Source organism: Triticum urartu, chromosome 7, assembly GCF_003073215.2.
Source record: "Triticum urartu cultivar G1812 chromosome 7, Tu2.1, whole genome shotgun sequence".
NCBI lineage: Eukaryota > Viridiplantae > Streptophyta > Magnoliopsida > Poales > Poaceae > Triticum > Triticum urartu.
This window is the reverse complement of record NC_053028.1, coordinates 375983636-376006347: the sequence shown is the minus strand read 5'-3', so window position 1 is coordinate 376006347 and position 22712 is coordinate 375983636.

Genomic DNA, 22712 nt, shown 5'->3' with positions numbered 1-22712 from the left:
CCGGGGTGGTGCAGTTGTCCTTTCTTCCAGAGTCGAGTGGACTATTATTCCCTCTTGCGCTGTTATCACTGTTTTTGCTATGGCGGGATTTAGAGCGGCGCCGTTGATATCGGCGCTTGGGTTGCTTGGAGGGTGCATCCCCCGATGTCTCTTCGCCATTGCCCTCTCTGGGTGTATCCACCATGTATACGTCATGTGATGAAGTGGTGGTCCGGCGCCCTGTGGGCGGTGGCTCCTATTTGTCTCCGGCATCGTCGTCCATACCGTCGATGTCTTCGGAGTCGAAGTCGAGCATGTCGATTAAGTCGTCGACAATGGCTACTAAGTGGGTGGTGGGTGGGCAGCGAATTTCTTCGTCGTCCACATCCCATTCTAGTCGGCCAAGGTTCTCAGGACAAGGAGAGAGACCTTAATGAATTTAGCACATCTTCGAAAGGTGAGTGCTGAAATATATTCACGGAGGTGAACTCCATGATAGGCGCCTAGTCGGATTCTACGGGCACGGATGTGAGCGGCTCAGAGTCCGTGGCCGGAGATGAATCCAGTGGTTCGGCGACACGGCTCTCGTAAGGGGTGAAGTCAGTATTTGGCTCTATCGCCACTGAGAGTGCGGCCTCCATGGCGGGGTCTATCCCTCCGCTCTCGGATGGCGTGATTTTCTCCGGGTTAACTGCCGGAGTAGTTGCGGATGCGCTCTCCCGAACACTGTCAGACGGCAGAGTTACGTCATACTCGTCGCGATTGTGCGGCGCGTCCGGCATGGGTTCGAATCCGTCGAAGATCAAGTCTCTGTGGATGTCGGCCATGTAGTTCAAGTTTCCAAATCTTACCTAATGGCCAGGGGCGTAGCTTTCGATCTGCTCCAGATGGCCAAGCGAATTGGCCCGCAGTGCGAAGCCGCCGAATACGAAGATCTGTCCGGGGAGGAAAGCCTCACCCTAGACCGCATCGCTAGCGATGATCGAAGGAGCCATCAAGCCTTATAATGATGACACAGTGGAACTCTTAGTGAAAGCACCAATGTCGGTGTCAAAACCGGCAGATCTCGGGTATTGGGTCCCGAACTATGCATCTAAGGCAGATGGTAACAAGAGGCTGGGGACACGTTGTTTACCCAGGTTCGGGCCCTCTTGATGGAGGTAATACCCTACGTCCTGCTTGATTGTTCTTGATAATATGAGTAGTACAAGAGTTGATCTACCACGAGATCAAAGAGGCTAAACCCTAGAAGCTAGCCTATGGTATGATTGTATGTTGTCCTACGGACTAAACCCTCTGGTTTATATAGACACCGGAGGGGGCTAGGGTTACACAAGGTTGGTTACAAAGGAGGAGATATACATATCTGTATTGCCTAGCTTGCCTTCCACGCCAAGTAGAGTCCCATCTGGACACGGGACGAAGTCTTCAAACTTGTATCTTCATAGTCCAACAGTCTGGCCAAAGGATATAGTCCGGCTGTCCGGAGACCCCCTAATCTAGGACTCCCTCAATGACGCAGAGGCCAGCCGAGCAGGTGACGCTGAGGTAATTATTATTTCCTCTGGCTCAGAATCTCTGCCAACACAGAAAACCCGTCAAGTAAGCTTACTTGGATCCAAACTTTCTTTTGAAGAAACAACCACATGAAGTTCGCCGCACGACCTGGCATAGCAGCAATGTGATCACTTCTTCCGGCTTACCAGACGCCCCGCCTCGCAAACGCCGTCCAAAGGTCTCATATATTTCTGACATACTTTACCCCAAGGCAGGTTATTTTCGACAACCTCTTAACCCGTCTGATTCAAACTATCAGGGGACTTCCCATTCCTCTTCTGGCGAGTCAACAGGAACACATATTCCTGCTTTCAAGACTGTACCTGGCTAAGCTTATTTCCAACTATTCCAACTTGCATACTTGATCCTCCTCTTGATTTTCATTTACTGTTAAATTTTCAGGGCACAAGCTAAACCCAGCAACGATTTGCCACCACAGGATCATAATGTCGATATTGACCCAATGAATGATAACCCATCTGATGCTAATCCACCAAGTCCTATGAGGACAAACTGTCCTGTTAAACCGACGGTGCAGAAAGATGCTGATGTCACCATTACTGGCCATGGTTTCTGATAACCCACAAGTATAGGGGATTGCAACAGTTTTCGAGGGTAGAGTATTCAACCCAAATTTATTGATTCGACACAAGGGGAGCCAAAGAATATTCTCAAGTATTAGCAGCTGAGTTGTCAATTCAACCACACCTGGAAACTTAATATCTGCAGCAAAGTATTTAGTAGCAAAGTAATATGATAGTAGTGGTAACGGTAGCAAAAGTAATAGTTTTGGTTTTATAGTGATTGTAACAGTAGCAACGGAAAAGTAAATAAGCAAAGAACAATATGTGAAAAGCTCGTAGGAAATGGATCAATGATTGACAATTATGTCGGATGCGATTCCTCATGCAATAGTTATAACATAGGGTGACACAGAACTAGCTCCAGTTCATCAATGTAATGTAGGCATGTATTCCGAATATAGTCATACGTGCTTATGGAAAAGAACTTGCATGACATCTTTTGTCCTACCCTCCCGTGGCAGCGGGTTCCTATTGGAAACTAAGGGATATTAAGGCCTCCTTTTAATAGAATACCGAACCAAAGCATTAACACTTAGTGAATACATGAACTCCTCAAACTACGGTCATCATCAGGAATGGTCCTGATTATTGTCACTTCGGGGTTACCGGATCATAACACATAGTAGGTGACTATTGACTTGCAAGATAGGATCAAGAACTCACATATATTCATGAAAACATAATAGGTTCAGATCTGAAATGATGGCACTTGGGCCCTAGTGACAAGCATTAAGCATAGCAAAGTCATAGCAACATCAATCTCAGAACATAATGGATACTAGGGATCAAACCCTAACAAAACTAACTCAATTACATGATAGGTCTCATCCAACCCATCATCGTCCAACAAGCCTACGATGGAATTACTGACACACGGCGGTGAGCATCATGAAATTGGTGATGGAGGAAGGTTGATGATGACGATGGCAAAGGATTCCCCTCTCCGGAGCCCCGAACAGACTCCAGATCAGCCCTCCCGAGAGAGATTAGGGCTTGCTGGCGGCTCCGTATCGTAAAACTCAATGAATCCTTCTCTCTAGTTTTTTTCTCCCTAAACACGAATATATAGAGTTTGAGTTGAGGTCAGAGGAGCACCAGGGGCCCACAAGGCAGGGGGTGCGCCCAGGGGGGTAGGCGCGCCCCCCACCCTCGTGGACAGGGTGTGGGCCCCCTGGCCTTGAATCTTTCTCCAGTATTTTTTATATATTCCAAAAATAATCTCCGTTGATTTTTAGGTCATTCCAAGAACTTTAATTTCTGCACAAAAATAACACCATGGCAATTCTGATGAAAACAGCGTTAGTCTGGGTTAGTTCCATTCAAATCATGCAAGTTAGAGTCCACAATAAGGACAAAAGTGTTTGGAAAAGTAGATATGTTGGAGACGTATGAACTCCCCCAAGCTTAAAACTTTGCTTGTCCTCAAGCAATTCAGTTGACAAACTGAAAGCGATAAACAAAAACTTTTACAAACTCTGTTTGCTCTTGTGTTGTAAATATGTAAAGCCAGCATTCAAGTTTTCAGCAAAGATTATGAACTAACCGTATTCACAATAACATTTAGGTCTCATGTTTACTCATATCAATGGAATAATCAACTAGCGAGCAATAATAATTAATCTCGGATGACAACACTTTCTCAAAACAGTCATAATATGATATAACAAGATGGTATCTCGCTAGCCCTTTCTGAGACCGCAAAACATAAATGCAGAGCACCCCTGAAGATCAAGGGATGACTGGAAATTGTAGTTCATGGTAAAGCAGATCCAGTCAAGTCATACTCAATGTAAACTAATAATAATACATGCAAATGACAGCGGTGCTCTCCAACTGGTGCTTTTTAATAAGAGGATGATGACCCAACATAAAAGTAAATAGATAGGCCCTTCGCAGAGGGAAGCTGGGATTTGTAGAGGTGCCAGAGCTCGGTTTTTAAATAGAGATGAATAATATTTTGAGTGGTATACTTTCATTGTCAACATAACAACCAAGGGATCTCGATATCTTCCATGCTACACACATTATAGGCGGTTCCCAAGCAGAATGTAAAGTTTATACTCCCCCACCACCAACAAGCATCAATCCACGGCTTGCCTGAAACAACGGGTGCCTCCAACTAACAACAATCCTGGGGGAGTTTTGTTTGCAATTATTTCAATTTGATTTGAGCATGGGACTGGGCATCCCGGTGACCAGCCATTTTCTCGTGAGGAGAGGAGTCGAGTCCTCTTGAGAATAACCCGCCTAGCATGGAGGATACAGACAGTCCTAGTTGATAGATGAGCTATTCGAGCATACAAAACAGAATGTTTATTTGAAGGTTTAGAGGTTAGCACACACAAATTTACTTGGAACGGCAGGTAGATACCGTATATAGGAAGGTATGGTGGACTCATATGGAATAACTTTGGGGTTTATGGAGTTGGATGCACAAGCAGTATTCCCGCTTAGTACAAGTGAAGGCTAGAAAGAGACTTGGAAGCGACCATCTAGAGAGCGACAACAGTCATGAACATGCATGAAAATTAATCAACACTGAATGCAAGCATGAGTAGGATATAATTCACCATGAACATAAATATTGTGAAGGCTATGTTGATTTTGTTTCAACTACATGCGTGAATATGTGCCAAGTCAAGCCACTCGAATCATTCAAAGGAGGACACCACCCTATCATACCACATCACAACCATTTTAATAGCATGTTGGCACGCAAGGTAAACCATTATAAACTCCTAGCAAATTAAGCATGGCATAAGCAACTATAATCTCTCATTGTCATTGCAAACATGTTTCATCCATAATAGGCTGAATCAGGAACGATGAACTAATCATATTTACAAAAACAAGAGAGGTCGAGTTCATACCAGCTTTCCTCATCACAATCAGTTCATCATATATCGTTATTATTACCTTTCACTTGCACAACCGAATAGTGTGGATAATAATAATAGTGCATGTGCATTGGACTAAGCTAGAATCTGCAAGCATTCAACTCAAGAGAGAATACAAGGTAATATGGGATCTTTGTTAGATCAAGAATAATGCATATGAGAGCCACTCAACATTTTCAACGTGGTCTTCTCCTCTCGACCCCCCAAAGAAAAGAAAGGAACAAAACTATTTACACGGGAAAGCTCCCAACAAGCAGAAGAAGAACGAGAAATCTTTTTGGGTTTTCTTTTTAATTACTACTACAGGCATGAAAAGTGAACTAGCTAAAAGCTACAACTAATTTTTTTATTTGGTTTTTCTTAAGGTTTTTCAAACACACAAGAAGAAAGCTTAAAGATAAAATAAACTAGCATGGATGATACAATGAAAAAGTATGTTCACCCACAACTGGCATGAGTGTGTGAACATAAATGTAATGTCGGTGAGAAATATATACTCCCCCAAGCTTAGGCTTTTGGCCTAAGTTGGACTATGACCACGGGTCAAAGTTGTAGCTAGGGTCGTACTGAGATGCAGCGGCAATTTCCTCATGAGCTGCAGCTTGGAGGCGAGCTGCCTCCGTCCTCCTCTCGTACTCGCTCGCCTCCTCCCTGCTTATAACATATCTCCCTTTTTCTGAAAGTCAAAGAAAGCAGAAGCAGGGAGAGCAACGTGGAAGGTGCACCGTCTGTCAAAGATTAGTCGGTACTGGAGGAACTGATCATTCCTCTCAACAAACTGATGACGAACCATAGCATTATAATCTAGATAAGCAGGAGGCAACTCAATGTCATCTCCACGTATGGGTATACCAAGAAATTTAGCTACACGAGTTGCATAAATTCCACCAGAAAAATCTATAGTTAAACCATTAAGATGCAACCTACGTGCAACAATAGCCCCCAAGTTATATTGCCTATCTCCTAATACAACACTTTTGAGAACACTAAGATCTGGAACACACATATGGCAAGCTTCATCTTTACCATTAATGCATCCACCCACGAAGAGAGCAAAATAATGTACGACGGGAAAATGAATGCTCCCTATGGTAGCTTGTGTTATTTCTCTAGATTCCCCCACAGTGATACTAGCAGGAAATTCTTTAAATTCAGATTTGCGAGGTTCACTAGCACTACCCCACTTCGGGAGTTTACAAGCAGTATTAAAATCTTCTAAGTCCATGGTATAAGATTTATCATAAAGATCAAATAGGACAGTGTGAGAATTGCGCGATGATGTAAATTTAAACCTTCTCACAAATGAATCAGTTAAGTAGAGGTATTGCCGGCACTTATCTACCTCGAAGCTCTCCAGATCAGTGTTACGCACATATGCGTCAAATTCTTCCTTGATGCCTGCCCGAACCATGAAATCCTCTGACAGCCATTCACAAGGCCGCACTTGAGCCTCCCTTGGTACTTCATTCTCCGGCTCGCGTATTGCGGGCCTTGGGCCTTGCTTCCTTGAGGAACCACCTTGGTACATTTTCCTAAACATATTTCTTCCTCTGAAAAATTTCTGAAATTTTTAGTGAGTCAAAATAAAAGTGAACCAAACTCAAGAAAATTGATAGCAACTACTCCTACAAGTGCCTAGAGGCTATATCATGCATTAAAACTACTTTTGACCACATAAATTTGACATGCAAGCTCAAGAACAGGGTCACCTAAGCAGCAAAAATTTGCAATAAAAAAAGCACTAGAACAAAAACTAATTGGACCATTCGAGGAGTCACATACCGAAGAACAATCCCCCAAAACAGTTTTGTGAATGGAGCTTTGAGCAAGGAGATCGAAAATGGCAGCAAGATGAGCTAGAACACGGGTTTGAGCTGGTGGATGATTTTGTGTGGATGCAAGGATAAGTGGAGGGGACCCACGTGGGGTCCACAAGGAAGGGGGCGCGCCCTCCACCCTCGTGGGCACATGGTGGGTCCCCCTGGTGTGTTCTCAGTGGCAAAAATTCTTAAATATTCTGGAAAAAATCATATTTCATTTTCAAGGCATTTGGAGAACTTTTATTTTCGGGGTATTTTTTATTGCAAGGATAGTTCAGAAAACAGACAGAAAATACTATTTTTGCTTTATTTAATATAAATAACAGAAAGTAAAAGGAGGGTATAGAAGTTTGTGCTTTCTAACTTCATCCATCTCATGCTCATCAAAAGGAATCCACTAACAAGGTTGATCAGGTCTTGTTAACAAACTCATTTCGAAAAACATGAAACCGAAGAAATTTCGAATAACACTAGGTTACCTCAACGGGGATATGCACATCCCCAACAATAAGAATATCATATTTTTTCTTGACAGTAGGAAGAGGAAATTCAAAACCTCCAATAGTGATTGTTGAAAATTTTCCAATAAATTGATACTGTGGACTTGAGGTTGTTTCCTCGGAAAGTGCACCGTATGCTCATTACCATTAACATGAAAAGTGACATTGCCTTTGTTGCAATCAATAACAGCCCCTGCAGTAATCAAAAAGGGTCTACCAAGGATAATCGACATACTATCGTCCTCGAGAATATCAAGAATAACAAAGTCCGTTAAAATAGTAACGTTTGCAACCACAACAGCCACATCCTCACAAATACCACAGGTATAGCAGTTGATTTATCAGCCATTTGCAAAGATATTTCAGTAGGTGTCAACTTATTCAAGTCAAGTCTATGATATAAAGAGAGAGACATAACACTAACACCGGCTCCAAGATCACATAAAGCAGTTTTAACATAGTTTCTTTTAATGGAGCATGGTATAGTTGGTACTCCTGGATCTCCAAGTTTCTTTGGTATTCCACCCTTAAAAGTGTAATTAGCAAGCATGGTGGATATTTCAGCTTCCAGTATCTTTCTTTTATTAGTAACAATATCCTTCATGTATTTAGCATAAGGATTCATTTTAAGCATATTAGTCAAACGCATATGCAAAAAGATAGGTCTAATCATTTCAGCAAAGCGGTCAAAATCCTCATCATCCTTTTTCTTGGATGGTTTAGGAGGAAGAGGCATGGGTTTCTGAACCCATGGTTCTCTTTCTTTACCGTGCTTCATAGCATTGATTCTTCGATTGTGGGTTATCAAGATCAACAACAGTTTCAATCTCTACAACATTACCATTGCTAGGTTGAGCATCAAGATGAACATCATCATTAACATTATCACCAGGTTCATGTTCATTACTAGATTGTGTCTCAGCATCAGAAATAGAAATATCATTGGGATTCTCAGGTGTGTCAACAAGAGGTTCACTAGAAGCATGCAAAGTCCTATCATTTTTCTTTTTCTTCTTTAGAAGAACTAGGTGCATCAACATTAGTTCTCTGAGAATCTTGCTCAATTCTCTCAGGGTGGCCCTCAGGATACAAAGGTTCCTGAGTCATTTTACCCCCTCTAGTCATAACTCTAACAACATTTTCATTTTTCTTATTATTTAATTCATTGAGCAAATCATTCTGAGCCTTAAGTACTTGTTCTACTTGAGTGGTAACTATAGAAGCATGCTTACTAATATGTTTAAGTTCACCTTTAACTCTAGACATATAATCGCTCAAGTGTTCAAGCATATCAGCATTGTGTTTCAATTGTCTACCATAACAAGCATTGAAGTCTTCTTGCTTAACCATAAAGTCATCAAACTCATCCAAGCATTGGCTAGCAAACTTATAACGAGGAATATCACCTTCATCAAATCTATAGAGAAAATTTACCTTTACTACCTGTGTCGGGTTATCAAGACCATGTTTTTCTTCAATAGGTGGTAAATTCTTAACATCTTCAGCTTTAATACCTTTTTCTTTCATGGATTTCTTTGCCTCTTGCATATCTTCAGGACTGAGACATAGAATACCCCTTTTCTTCAGAGTTGGCTTAGGAGTTGGTTCAGGAATTGTCCAATCATTTTCATTACTCAACATATTATTTAATAGCAATTCAACTTGATCAGCAGTTCTTTCCCTGAAAAGACAACCAGCACAACTATCCAGGTGGTCTCTGGAACCATCGGTTAGTCCATTATAAAAGATATCAAGTATTTCATTTTTCTTGAGACGATGATCAGGCAAAGCATTAAGTAATTGGAGAAGCCTCCCCCAAGCTTGTGGGAGACTCTCCTCTTCAATTTGCAAAAAATTATATATTTCCCTTAAGGCAGCTTGTGTGTTATGAGCGGGGAAATATTTAGCAAAGAAGTAGTAAATCATATCCTGGGACTACGCACACAACCAGGATCAAGAGAATTAAACCATGTTTTAGCATCACCCTTTAATGAGAACGGAAACAACTTAAGGATAAAGTAATAGCGAGTTTTCTCATCATTAGTGAACAGGGTGGCTATATCATTTAATTTAGTAAGATGTGCCACAACAATTTTGGATTCATAGCCATAAAAAGGACCAGATTCAACCAAAGTAATTAACTTAGGGTCGACAGAGAAATCATAATACTTATCAGTAATAAAGATAGGTGAAGTAGCAAAAGCAGGGTCATATTTCATTCTAGCATTCAAAGACTTTTCTTTAAGCTTAGCTAATAATTTCTGAACATCATATCTATCATTGCAAGCTAAGAAATCTCTAGCAGTTTCTTCATCCATAACATAACCCTCAGGCACAACATGCAATTCATATCTAGGGGAGAATCTTCATCATCACTTTCATCAATATTATCAATTTCAATAATTTCATTCTCTCTAACCCTAGCAAGTTGTTCATCAAGAAATTCACCTAGTGGCACAGCAGTATCAAGCATAGAAGTAGTTTCATCATAAGTATCATGCAAAGCAGAAGTGGCATCATTAATAACGTGCGACATATCAGAATGAATAGAAAGTGTAGGTGTCGCAAGTTTACTCAAAACAGAAGGTGAATCAAGTGCAGAGCTAGATGGAAGTTCCTTTCCTCCCCTCGTAGTTGAGGGAAAAATCTTGGTTCTTTAATCTTTCAAGTTTTCCATAGTGACCAGCAGATATAAATCCCAAGTGACTCAAAGAATAGAGTATGCTCCCCGGCAACGGCGCCAGGAAATAGTCTTGATAACCCACAAGTATAGGGGATCGCAACAGTTTTCGAGGGTAGAGTATTCAACCCAAATTTATTGATTTGACACAAGGGGGGCCAAAGAATATTCTCAAGTATTAGCAGTTGAGTTGTCAATTCAACCACAACTAGAAACTTAATATCTGCAGCAAAGTATTTAGTAGCAAAGTAATATGATAGTAGTGGTAACTGTAGCAAAAGTAATAGTTTTGGTTTTATAGTGATTGTAACAGCAGCAACGGAAAAGTAAATAAGCGAAGAACAATATGTGAAAATCTCGTAGGCAATGGATCAGTGATGGATAATTATGTCGGATGTGATTCCTCATGCAATAGTTATAACATAGACTAACACAGAACTAGCTCCAGTTCATCAATGTAATGTAGGCATGTATTTCGAATATAGTCATACGTGCTTATGGAAAAGTACTTGCAAGACATCTTTTGTCCTACCCTCCCGTGGCAGCGGGGTCCTATTGGAAACTAAGGGATATTAAGGCCTCCTTTTAATAGAGTACCAGACCAAAGCATTAACACATAGTGAATACATGAACTCCTCAAACTATGGTCATCACCGGTAAGTATCCCGATTATTGTCACTTCGGGGTTAACGGATCATAACACATAATAGGTGACTAGACTTGCAAGATAGGATCAAGAAGTCACATATATTCATAAAAACATAATAGGTTCAGATCTGAAATCATGGCACTCGGACCCTAGTGACAAGCATTAAGCATAGCAAAGTCATAGCAACATCAATCTCAGACCATAGTGGATACTAGGGATCAATCCTAAGAAAACTAACTCGATTACATGATAAATCTCATCCAACCCATCACCGTCTAGCCATCTTACGATGGAATTACTCACGCACGGTGGTGAGCATCATGAAATTGGTGATGGAGGAAGGTTGATGCCGACGATGGCGACGGATTCCCCTCTCCGGAGCCCTGAACGGACTGCAGATCATCCCTCACGAGAGAGATTAGGGCTTGGCAGCGGCTCCATATCGTAAAACGCGATGAGTCCATCTCTCTGGGTTTGTTCTCCCCGAACACGAATATATAGAGTTGGAGTTGAGGTCGGAGGATCACCATGGGGCCCACGAGGCAGGGGGCGCGCCCAAGGGGGTAGGCGCGCCCCCACCCTCGTGGACAGGGTGTGGGCCCCCTGGGCTTTAATCTTTCTCAGTATTTTTTATATATTCCAAAAATAATCTCCGTTGATTTTTAGGTCATTCCAAGAACTTTTATTTCTGCACAAAAATAACACCATGGCAATTCTGCTGAAAACAGCGTCAGTCCGGGTTAGTTCCATTCAAATCATGCATGTTAGAGTCCAAAACAAGGGGAAAAGTGTTTAGAAAAGTAGATACGTTGGAGATGTATCAGTTTCACAGCTCTGGGTCGTCCTACTACCTTATCCGGGCACGACGCCAAAGAAGAACTTACTTCTGAAGATAAGAGCAAATGGAAAGTGGACCTGGAGAGCTACACTCATTTCAGTGCCCAAGACCTCCACTCTGGCTATTTGAATCACCTATATACCAGCCGCGACTTCGAAGTTGGCTTACTGAATTTGAAGAAGGAACTCTATGAGGTAAATATTGCAATCGCTCTCATATAAGTATATTTCCCTTAGCCGCCAAGTTTATGGACATGACGAAATCGAATGTGCGGTAAACTTCAATAGTTGTATAGATAAAACTCAATAGCCAGACTGATGATAATAATACTTCAACTCTGCATATGTAGCCCCCAAGGGTTGGCTTAACAATTAGGTTAAGTCAGGACTTCTGAATATTAAAGATAAACATTGCATCCGTAGCCTCCAAGGGTCGGCTTAACAATTATGTTAAATTGATACTTATCGCTTGTTGAAAAGCAAAAACCCAATCAGCAGGCTTTATAAGCCGGCTGACATTACTTGTCCGGGTCATAAATATGGCTGAGAACAAAGCAATATGCATTATCCCCCAAGTGCCAAGGATAATACTTGCATTGTGCATGGGGCTTTCAAATTTTGTCTTAAAAAGAACAACATGCATTAGCCCCCAAGTGCCAAGAGTAATACTTGCATTGTGCTTGGGACTTTCAAATTTTGTCTTAAAAAGAACAACATGCATTAGCCCCCAAGTGCCAAGAGTAATACTTGTATTGTGCTTGGGACTTTAAAGAGTAATCATGATCATAACTTTATCTGTGTGTACTGATGTCACGGGCGGAATTGGCTGAAAAGACTCACAGCTTAGTGATCTTAAAGCCAACATCAAAACTCAGCAATCAGAAGCATCCAAGGCCAAGTCTGAACTGAAATCTGCTTTGGAGACTATTGAGTAGCTAAAACAGAACTTCAACTCAGAGAAAAGTGGCTGGGGAACTGATAAGGCAGCTCTATTGAAGAGAGCAGAAGAAGCTGAAACCACGCTTAAACCGGTGACTAATGAGCTATCCGGTTTAAAGCAGCAGATCAATAATATGTCATCGGCCATCTTTGGTAAGAACATATCCCTCTTATGTTGTATGAATCATATTAGGAACGTCTTCCGACTTACCCATAACTTTATTGATACAGGTTCTCGGAGTGCTAAGTTGGGCTCAGATATGCGCATCCGACTTAAGGCTGTCTACACTCTTGTGGAACAGCTATATACTGGTGCCCAACGAACCATTGCTGCAACAATGCATAAGAAGACCCCTTCAACACTTATCCAAGACACTTTGAATCAATTGTCAGTGCTGCCCAAAAGAATTGAGGACTTAAAGCGGGGAGATTTAAGCCGGGCCAAAGCATGGCAGGCCGATCTTGACCCAGAGGATTTGGCCAATGGATGCCCTAGTGTGAAAGAGGATGGATCAGTCTTCAGTGATGATGACTTCGCAGAAATCGCAAGAGCTATGTGTCCATTAGCAAGCAAACTAGGTATTGAAACCAGCTTATCCATGTATTGGGCGGCTTATGATGCCGAGAACAAGAAGATTGGCATGCCGGTTCATGAGCCAACAGATCTTATTCCTCCGATTCGTAAGCACACATTTGCCCCTGACATTGATCCACCCAATCTTATTGATGATGAGGCTGTGTTTAGAGCATTGACCGGTATCAACTGGGCTACGCCTAACTTCTAGCCAATGGATAAGCAAGGAGTTGAGGACGAAGAGGAGGTGCAAGAAGATCTGGAAGCTTCAACCTGCCAACAATTATAAGCCAGTGTACTTATTACAATATTTTACTGTACTGATAACTTTGATGAACGCTTTGGGCCATCATATGCCTTGTAATAGGCTAGCTTAAACTCTTGATCTGCTATGCCATCGTGCATATTTTGCTTTGCATGATACTATGGATCTGCCAATTTAAAATCCGACACTTTGTGCTTATGACATTAGCAATTTAAATTTGCTCCTGCATACAAATAGATTGCAAGTGTCCTGGCGGTTTACCGCTAGACGGGTCATAACACCCAATATAAAACCACTGGTGACCAAAATAGTTCATAACCAGGTCCGATTTAACCATAACCATATCTAATCATAACAAATATATCATACCTGTGATATTTGAGTATACTGCCGGCTTATTATACCAATACAGTAAGGGTGATAACCCAAAATTTTGAACACATAATGTTCTTTCTCAATTGTCATGTACTGCCGGCTTATAATGTCATAAACCGGAAGGGGTAACAGCCCAAACCAGAGAGCATAAAGCTTCCAAGTAATTTAATATCATCGTATACTGGTGACTTATAGTCCAAAGCCAGGTCGGGTTAATAAACACCGGATATTTTCTTATCATATACTGGCAACTTATAGTCCAAAGCCAGGCCGGGTTAATAAACACCGGATATTTGTGACAGTAGAAACCTCATTTGGTTTTTAACATGTCTTAAAAGATAATCCTAAAACAAAATTTCCAATAGAAAACAAAATAAAACAAGGCATTTCATAGGCTACCAGGCCTAAAGATCAAGTGCTTTCAAGGGCCGCACAGTCACTGAGTTATAACTTCATACAAACCTTATAAGTCAGACCTCACATAACCAATCGTCGTTTTAACTTTGACAAGTTCAGGGTCCATATAAGATTGACTTGTCAAAAGTACGGCGGGTCATTCTAGGATTACCTGGGTGGAGTGGAGGACTTAAAAAAGGCAGGTTAACCCAGATTTTTAGGTGAATACACCTGGCTTCCAAGCCTGGTTTTTAAGCCTATTAGAAGGGTCACAAAAAGTCTTGTCCGTTGAAAAAAGAGCCCCCAAGTAATATTTTTGAGCAGTGCTCAATGGGCACCTATGTTTGAGTTGTGCTTTGCAACATACTCTCTTTGGGCCTTTTACCCTGGGTGGCAAGCCCCCAAGTGTTTTATAAATGTGGCATATAAGCCGGATCAAAGGGTAATCATAGCTTTGCGCAATAAGACGGAAGCCCCCATGTGACCATATGAAATTTCCATAGACTCATTGTTATTAGAAATAAAATGACAGAGGCCCTGCTTTACCAGGGATGCCGGATTTATTATTTTTATCATAATATATACACTGTCAAAATATGCACATCAAAAGAGCCTGTGTCTTAGGTATAGTAAGGCCGAACATGAGCAATATTCCACGGCCAGCAGGTCTCCTCCTCCGACGTGCGTGAGTCTTTGTTGTCTCGAACATCAATAAGGTAGTATGACCCATTGTTCAGATTCTTCATGACCACAAAAGGTCCTTCCCAAGGCGGGGATAGCTTGTGCACATCAAGTTGATCTTGGATAAGCCGAAGCACCAAATCACCTTCCTGAAAGGTTCTGGTTTTAACCCGGCGGCTGTGATAGCGGCGCAAATCATGCTGGTAAATCATTGAACGAGCCATCTCAAGGTCACACTCCTCATACAACAGGTCAAGTGCATCCTAACGTGCTTTTTCATTATTAGCTTCAATATAAGCCACCACGCAAGGTGAGTCATGACAGATGTCACTGAGAGAACTGCTTCTGCTCCATAAACCATGAAGAAAGGCGTATAACCCGTAGATCTGTTGGGGGTAGTATTGATACTCCATATGACAGATGGTAACTCTTCCACCCAACAACCCGATGTTCTCTACAAAGGAACCATAAGCCGGGGCTTGATGCCTCTCAAAATTTCTTAATTGGCTCTCTCAGCTTGACCATTAGATTGGGGGTGAGCCACTGATGACACGTCAAGCCGGATATGCTCATGTTGACAAAACTCTTTCATAGCACCCTTGGATAGATTAGTGCCATTATCAGTTATGATACTGTGGGGAAAACCAAAACGGAAAAATCAACTTCTTAATGAATTGAACCGCCGTCGCCGCGTCCCACTTACTGACCGGCTCTGCCTCAACCCACTTTGTGAATTTATCGACTGCTACCAGAAGGTGCACTTTTTTATCCTTGGACCTTTTGAAAGGTCCAACCATATCAAGCCCCCAGACTGCAAATGGCCAAGTAATTGGAATCATCCTCAATTCTTGAGCCGGCACATGTGCTCGTCGTGAAATTTTTTGACATCCATTACACTTACTGACCAGGCCTTAGGCATCAGCATGAGCCGTCAGCCAATAAAATCCATGACGAAAAGCCTTAGCCACAAGAGATTTAGAGCCGGCATGATGACCACAATCTCCTTCATGAATCTCTCGCAGAATCTCATGGCCTTCTTCAGGTGAAACACAACGTTGAAACGCCCCTGTGACGTTGCAATGATGTGGCTCTCCATTGACAATGGTCATTGATTTGGACCGCCGGGTTATCTGCTGGGCCAAGCTTTCATCCTTAGGTAACTCGCCCCGGGTCATATATGCCAAATATGGAACCGTCCAAGCAGGAATTACATGAAGAGCTGCCACCAATTGCGATTCTGGGTCAAGAATAGCAAGATCTTCCTCTGTAGGCAACTTGACTGAAGGGTTATGCAGAATATCTAAGAAAGTATTAGGTGGCACCGGCTTACGCTGAGATCCTAGTCGGCTTAAAGCATCAGCCGCCTCGTTCTTCTTTCGATCAATATGCTCAACCTGATATCCCTTGAAATGAGCCGCAATAGCATCAACCTCTCGACGATAAGCCGGCATGAGTGGATCCTTAGAATCCCAAGTACCAGAAACTTGTTGAGCTACCAAATCTGAGTCGCCAAAGCACCTCACCCGGCTTAATTTCATCTCCTTAGCTATTCGAAGACCGTGGATCAAGGCCTCATATTCAGCTCATTGTTAGTGCAAGGGAACATCAAACATAGAACATAACAAAATTTATCACCTCGAGGGGAAGCCAGCACAACTCCAGCCCCCGAGCCCTCCAATTGCCTGGACCCATCAAAGTGAATAGTCCAATACGTGTTATCTGGTTTTTCTTCAGGCATCTGTAGCTCTGTCCAGTCATTGATGAAATCCACCAGTGCTTGAGACTTGATGGCCATGCGGGGCATATACTTCAAACCATGAGGTCCAAGCTCAATGGTCCACTTGGTTATCCGACCTGTGGCTTCTCTGTTTGGAATAATATCCCCTAAAGGAGCAGAACTAACCATAATTATGGGATGACCCAAAAATATTGCTTAAGCTTCCGGTTGGCCATGAACACCCCGTATACCACCTTTTGCTAGTGCGGATACCTCTACTTGGACTCAATAAGTACCTCACTGATGTAGTAAACCGGCCTTTGAACTGAGTAGTCCTTGCCTGGATCCTTCCGTTCTACCACAACAGCTATGCTGACAGCTCGGGCATTAGCAGCCACATACAATAACAACGGCTCCTTATCAACAAGGGCAGCAAGGACGGGCGGCTCAGCCAGCTGCTTCTTCAGGTCCTCGAATGCTGCATTAGCGGCATCACTCCAGGCAAAGTTATCTGTCTTTTTCATCATCTGATACAGAGGGATGGCCTTCTCTCCCAACCGGCTTGTGAACCGGCTTAAAGCTGCTATAAGACCCGCCAGACGTTGAACATCATTGATACATGTCGGCTTAGCCAAAGAAGTAATGGCTTTGATCTTCTTCAGATTAGCTTCAATGCCTCTGTTAGAAACCAGAAAACCAAAGAGCTTGCCTGCTGGCACACCAAAAACACATTTGGTTGGGTTAAGCATCATCTTATAAACCCGGAGGTTATCAAAGGTCTCCTTCAAATCGTCTATCAATGTTTCCTTCTTTATGGATTTCACCACTATATCATCCACATAAGCATGAACATTGCGCCCCATCTGAGTATGGAGACAATTCTGCACACATCGTTGGTAAGTCGCCTAGGAGCTTTTGAGCCCAAAAGGCATAGACACATAACAGAAGGCTCCAAAGGGGGTGATAAAAGTTGTCTTCTCCTGGTCCTTAACTGCCATCTTGATCTGATGATAACCAGAATAAGCATCCAAAAAACTCAAAACGCTCACAACCCGTCGTAGCATCAATAATTTGATCAATACGAGGAGAGCAAAAGGATCAGCCAGACAAGCCTTGTTTAAATCCGTGTAATCCACACACATACGCCAAGTGACGTTCTTCTTAAGTACGAGCACCGGGTTAGCCAACCACTAAGGATGAAAAACTTCAACAATGAACCCGGCCGTCAAGAGCCGGGCCACTTCTTCACCAATGGCCTTTCGCCTCTCTTCATTAAAACGACGGAGAAACTGCTTCACCGGCTTAAACTTTGGATCAATATTAAGACTGTGCTTAGCGAGTTCCCTTGGTACACTTGGCATGTCAGAAGGCTTCCATGCAAAAATGTCCCGATTCTCACGGATGAACTCGATGAGCGCGCTTTCCTATTTTGGATTCACATTAGCACCAATGCTGAACTGCTTAGATGAATCACCAGGAATGAAGTCAACTAGCTTGGTGTCATCCGCCGATTTAAACTTCAACGTCGGGTCATGCTCTGTTGTTGGGTTTTTCAGAGATATCATGCCAGCCGGGTCAACATTGTCATTATAGAACTTTAATTCTTCCGTGGCACAAATGGACTCAGCATAAGCCGCATCCTCTTCTTCACATTCCAGAGTTATCTTCCGGCTTCCATGCACTGTGATAGTTCCCTTGTAACCTGGCATCTTGAGCTGCAGATAAACATAACAAGGCCGTTCCATGAACTTAGCATAAGCCGGCCGCCCAAACAGAGCATGATAAGGGCTCTGAATCTTGACCACTTCAAAGGTTAATGTCTCAGCCCAGGAATCATATTCATCCCCAAAGGCGACCTCCAAAGCAATCTTGCCTACATGATACGCCAACTTACCAGGCACTACCCCATGGAAAATAGTACTGGATGGCTTAAGATTTTTATCAGTCAACCCCATCCGACGGAAAGTATCATAATAAAGTATATTGATGCTGCTACCTCCATCCATGAGCACCTTAGTGAACTTGTACCCTCCAACCTGAGGTGCCACAACCAAAGCCAGATTACCCGGATTATCAACCCGGGGTGGGTGATCCTCTCGACTCCACACAATGGGTTGCTCAGACCAACGCAAGTAACGGGGAATTGCCGGCTCAATGGTATTCACAACCCTTTTATGGAGCTTCTGATCCCGCTTGTATAAACTTGTGGTGAAGAAGTGCTATTGCCCACTATTCAGCTACTTCGGGTTATTCTGATAACCAGACTAATGCTGCTACTGGTTGCCCTGTCCAGACTGTTGATGAAAACCGCCTTGATTGCCGCAATTGCTTTGATTACCTTGGAATCCAGAATTAGAGCCGCCACCACCATAACCCGGACCATGAGAGCCGGATCCTGAGCCGCCACCTGGCCCATGATTGTCTTGAAAGAGATTGGAATTTTTGTACTCCTTCATGATGAAACAATCCTTCCAAAGGTGATTGGACGGTCTTTCATGTGTACCATGCCTTGCACAGGGTTGATTCAGCATTTGCTCAAGACTGAAGCCTGATCCCCCCAAGCCGTGGGGGCGGTTTGCCCTTACGACGCTGACCATTATTCTGTGCATTGGTGTTTTGTGACGCCCCAAGACCGGAGCTTCGGGTGCCTTTCATGATTTCCGGGTTTTGTCGTGTGATTTATTTGGTCCGTTGCATTTCATCATTGCATCATGTCCATTGCATCATGTCATCATGCAACCCGTTTTAAAACTCAACTAAATAAATTGCATGGATCTTTGGGCCATTTAAACCGAGGGAATTCACATGGTGATTCTCTTTATAACTTATCCTCCCAATATTAGGGAGCTATATCAAATATTCATTTAATTTGGAATTTATCACACCACACTTGCAAAAATAACCCCATGCCTTTTCTACTTCAAGTTTCACCTCCAAACCTTGGCAACAATTCTTTATCTCTTTTATCGAGGCTCCTCTAAAAATCCGAACATTTTTTGGACCTTCCTTTAACCTAGTCTGAGTTCAAACCCATTTGAATTAAATTCAAATGAGTTTGAATTTATACCTTTCATTTCTGCCACTTCTAATTTTCATGGGTCAAACTCATTTTTGTGACACTGAGAAAATACCCTCCTGCGCAAGCTCCACCCCCTAACCACTCTTTCTTTTCTTCCTATCCCTATTTTTTTTTTACTTTTTTCTAGACAAAGAAGAGAGCCCAGCTTGGCCTCCCAACTCGCGCGCCCGCCCATCTACTTCCCGGCCCAACCGACCCGTTCCTAACCCTAGCACTCCCGCATCGCTCTCTCCCTTTCCTCGTTCCCTCACCGCCGCCAGAAGCCATCTCCCCTGCTTGATCCCTTCCTCCCTCCTGTTTGTTCGCCGTCAGAGAGAGACACGGAGATAGCGGCGCTGCACCATGCTCGACCCCCACCTCTCGCATGCGACTCCTTCGCCCCTCATCCCCGACGCCACCTGCCTCCACTGCTTCGAACACCGCACCACCAGGCCGCTTGCTCAGCCCCGTTCCTTTCTTCTCCACCCCGTTCCCTTCCCTGAGCTCTCGCTCTCTCTCTTGGATAGCAAGGCCTCCATGGACGCCAAGCCGCCGGTTTCCTCCGCGTCCTCACACCCTGCCGGACCTCCGCCTGGCCCCGCTTGTCCGCTACCGCTGCCTGTTGTTGCCCCGGCGCTAACAGCCATCACCGCTGCTCTGCTTCGTGTCGAGAAGGAGCAGCTCGCATGCCCGAGTTGACCTTTCCCCTCGCCTTCTCCGCCTCGCAAGCCCTGCGAGCTACCACATCTTCTCGGAGCCCATTGTCATGTCTACAAGTCCTGCCGGCCACCGAGAGCCGCTGCTCTGCCATCGCCTCCTTGCTGCTACCCACTCAGGTCCTTGTGTTTCTTCGTTTCGGACCATGAAGACCGGCAAGATCGACTACGTGGACGCCGACTCCACAACCACCGAACAAGGAGATGCCAAGGACATCTTCGGGGTTTTTGTCAAGTCTCGTTCCGATGAACGTACACGCAACACTGACGTCCACGAGCACCTCATGCTAGCCGTCCACACCGACCACATCAACCCGGCAAGTCCGAAGACCCCAATGTACCCCGACGTCGATGACCCTCAAGTCTGTCTACGTGGTGATGCGCCAAGTACCTTTACCGCCATCTTCGGAATCGCCAAGAATGCCAAGACCCCTTTGTGGATTTCGACAAGTACGAACACCGTCGCCGTAGACCCCGTGGACGTCAAGTCCCTCGCCGTGACCCCGAACATCTACGGAAACTTGTGCGACTAAGAACGTGAATGACTAACGTCGCCAAGATCGCTAGTACCACTACCATCGCCGAGGATCGATAGTACAACAACTTCCACTACCGTCGCCACGAGAAGGACAACTTCCCACAATGACCCGTGAACAACTACTTCCACGATGTCCGTGTACCACTACCGTGGCGAGAACGCCTACTTCCTTTACCGGACTCGAACCACTCCGTAATTGCACTTTTGGGAAGGTATAACCGCCGGAACGATGCCCGTGGACCGTATGCATGTGATGTATTGTATGAGATACCCATGTTTCACTACAAAAAAAAAGACACATCCGTGACATTTTGGGCCGAACGAATTTTTTTCTGTCATACATATGACACTTCTATGACGATAATTGTGAAAAAACCCGGTATCATCATAGATGTGGCGGGCTCCTACTTCTATGACAAAAAATCATGACTGAAAATCGGCTTTTCGTCCTGGGCGGGCTGGAGACGCAGCTGCATGACATTCTTTGGGCCGTCCATGACGGAAAAAACCGTGGTAGAAGCGAGGGAGAGGAAAATTTCGGGGAGTTCCAGGTTACGGTGGGAGGTCGGGGGCTGAGCGATGCGCGTTTCTCTCATAAACGTACACGCGTGTGTGCGAGGCGTTGGCTCTAACTGAACCCGAGTGAGGCGTTGGGCTCTAACTGAACCCGAGCAATTGCACTGCAGGCTATGCGTTACTGAACCCGAGCGATCGATCGACAGCTGTTCACTGAACCCGATCGAGCGATTCCTTCGCTACTCCTGCTAACTGAAGCCGATCGATTGGATGAACAGTGAGCGTTGCGGGGGGGGGGGGGGGGGGGGGGGGGGGGGGGGTTGGATGAACAGTGAGTGGTGGCGTTGCCTCTGGATGAACAGGACCCCGTGGTGTGGAGGGCTGGATGAACAGTAGACGGTGGAGGGGTGCCCGTGGAGGGGTGGTTGAACAGGACCCAGTGGTGTGGAGGGCTGGATGAACAGTAGATGCTGGAGGGGTGGTTGAACAGTAGCCGGTGGAGTAGCGCACGGTGGAGGCTGGATGAATAGGAGCCCGTGGAGGCTGGAGGAGGTCGACGGTGGAGATGAACAGTATCTCGTGGAGTCCCATTTTGCGGTACGCCACACCCCTCCCGGTGAACAGGACCCCCGTTTCGACCGTAGGAGGTCCGTTTCGTCCGTTTTGCAGTACGCCGCACCCCTCCCGATCAACAGGACCCCCGTTTCGACTGTAGGAGGTCCGTTTCCTCCGTTTTGCGGTACGCCACACCCCTCCCGATCAACAGGACCCACGTTTCGACCGTTGGAGGTCCATTTCCTCCATTTTGCGGTACGCCAGACCCCTCCCGATCAACAGAACCCCGTTCCGAATGTAGGAGGTCTGTTTCCTCCGTTTTGCAGTATGCCAGGCCTCGTTTCCATCACCTGTTCCGTCCAAGCCCTCCCGATGAACACGACCACGCATTCCGTTCCAACCCAGCCGGTTGGCTCCCATGCGTTCTGTTGCCTCCCGATGAACATGACGCATTTCGTTGCCTCCCCATGAACACGACGCATTCCGTTGCCTCCCCATGAACACAACGCATTTCGTTGCCTCCCCATGAACACGACGACGACGATGTTTCTCCGTTCCGACCCAGCCATGACCACGAGCCCTGGCCGTACGTATGCGTGAGTAGGCGTTCGAGACCCTGCCCGTATGTACACATACGTGGTCGTATTTTCTTTCTTGCACCCTGGCCGCTGTACGTACGTGTACATGGTACGTGCGCGCCTCTACTACGATGCGTGCGCGCCTCTACTACGACACGTGCGCACCTCTACATCGACCAGTATGTACGTACACGTTCGCGACCAGAATGACAACGCTACTATGCTTCGACCAGGTGGGTCTCGACTGTCAGGCACTTCCTTGCCTGCGAAGGTGTAGCCGGTGGGTCCCAGTAGTCAGGGG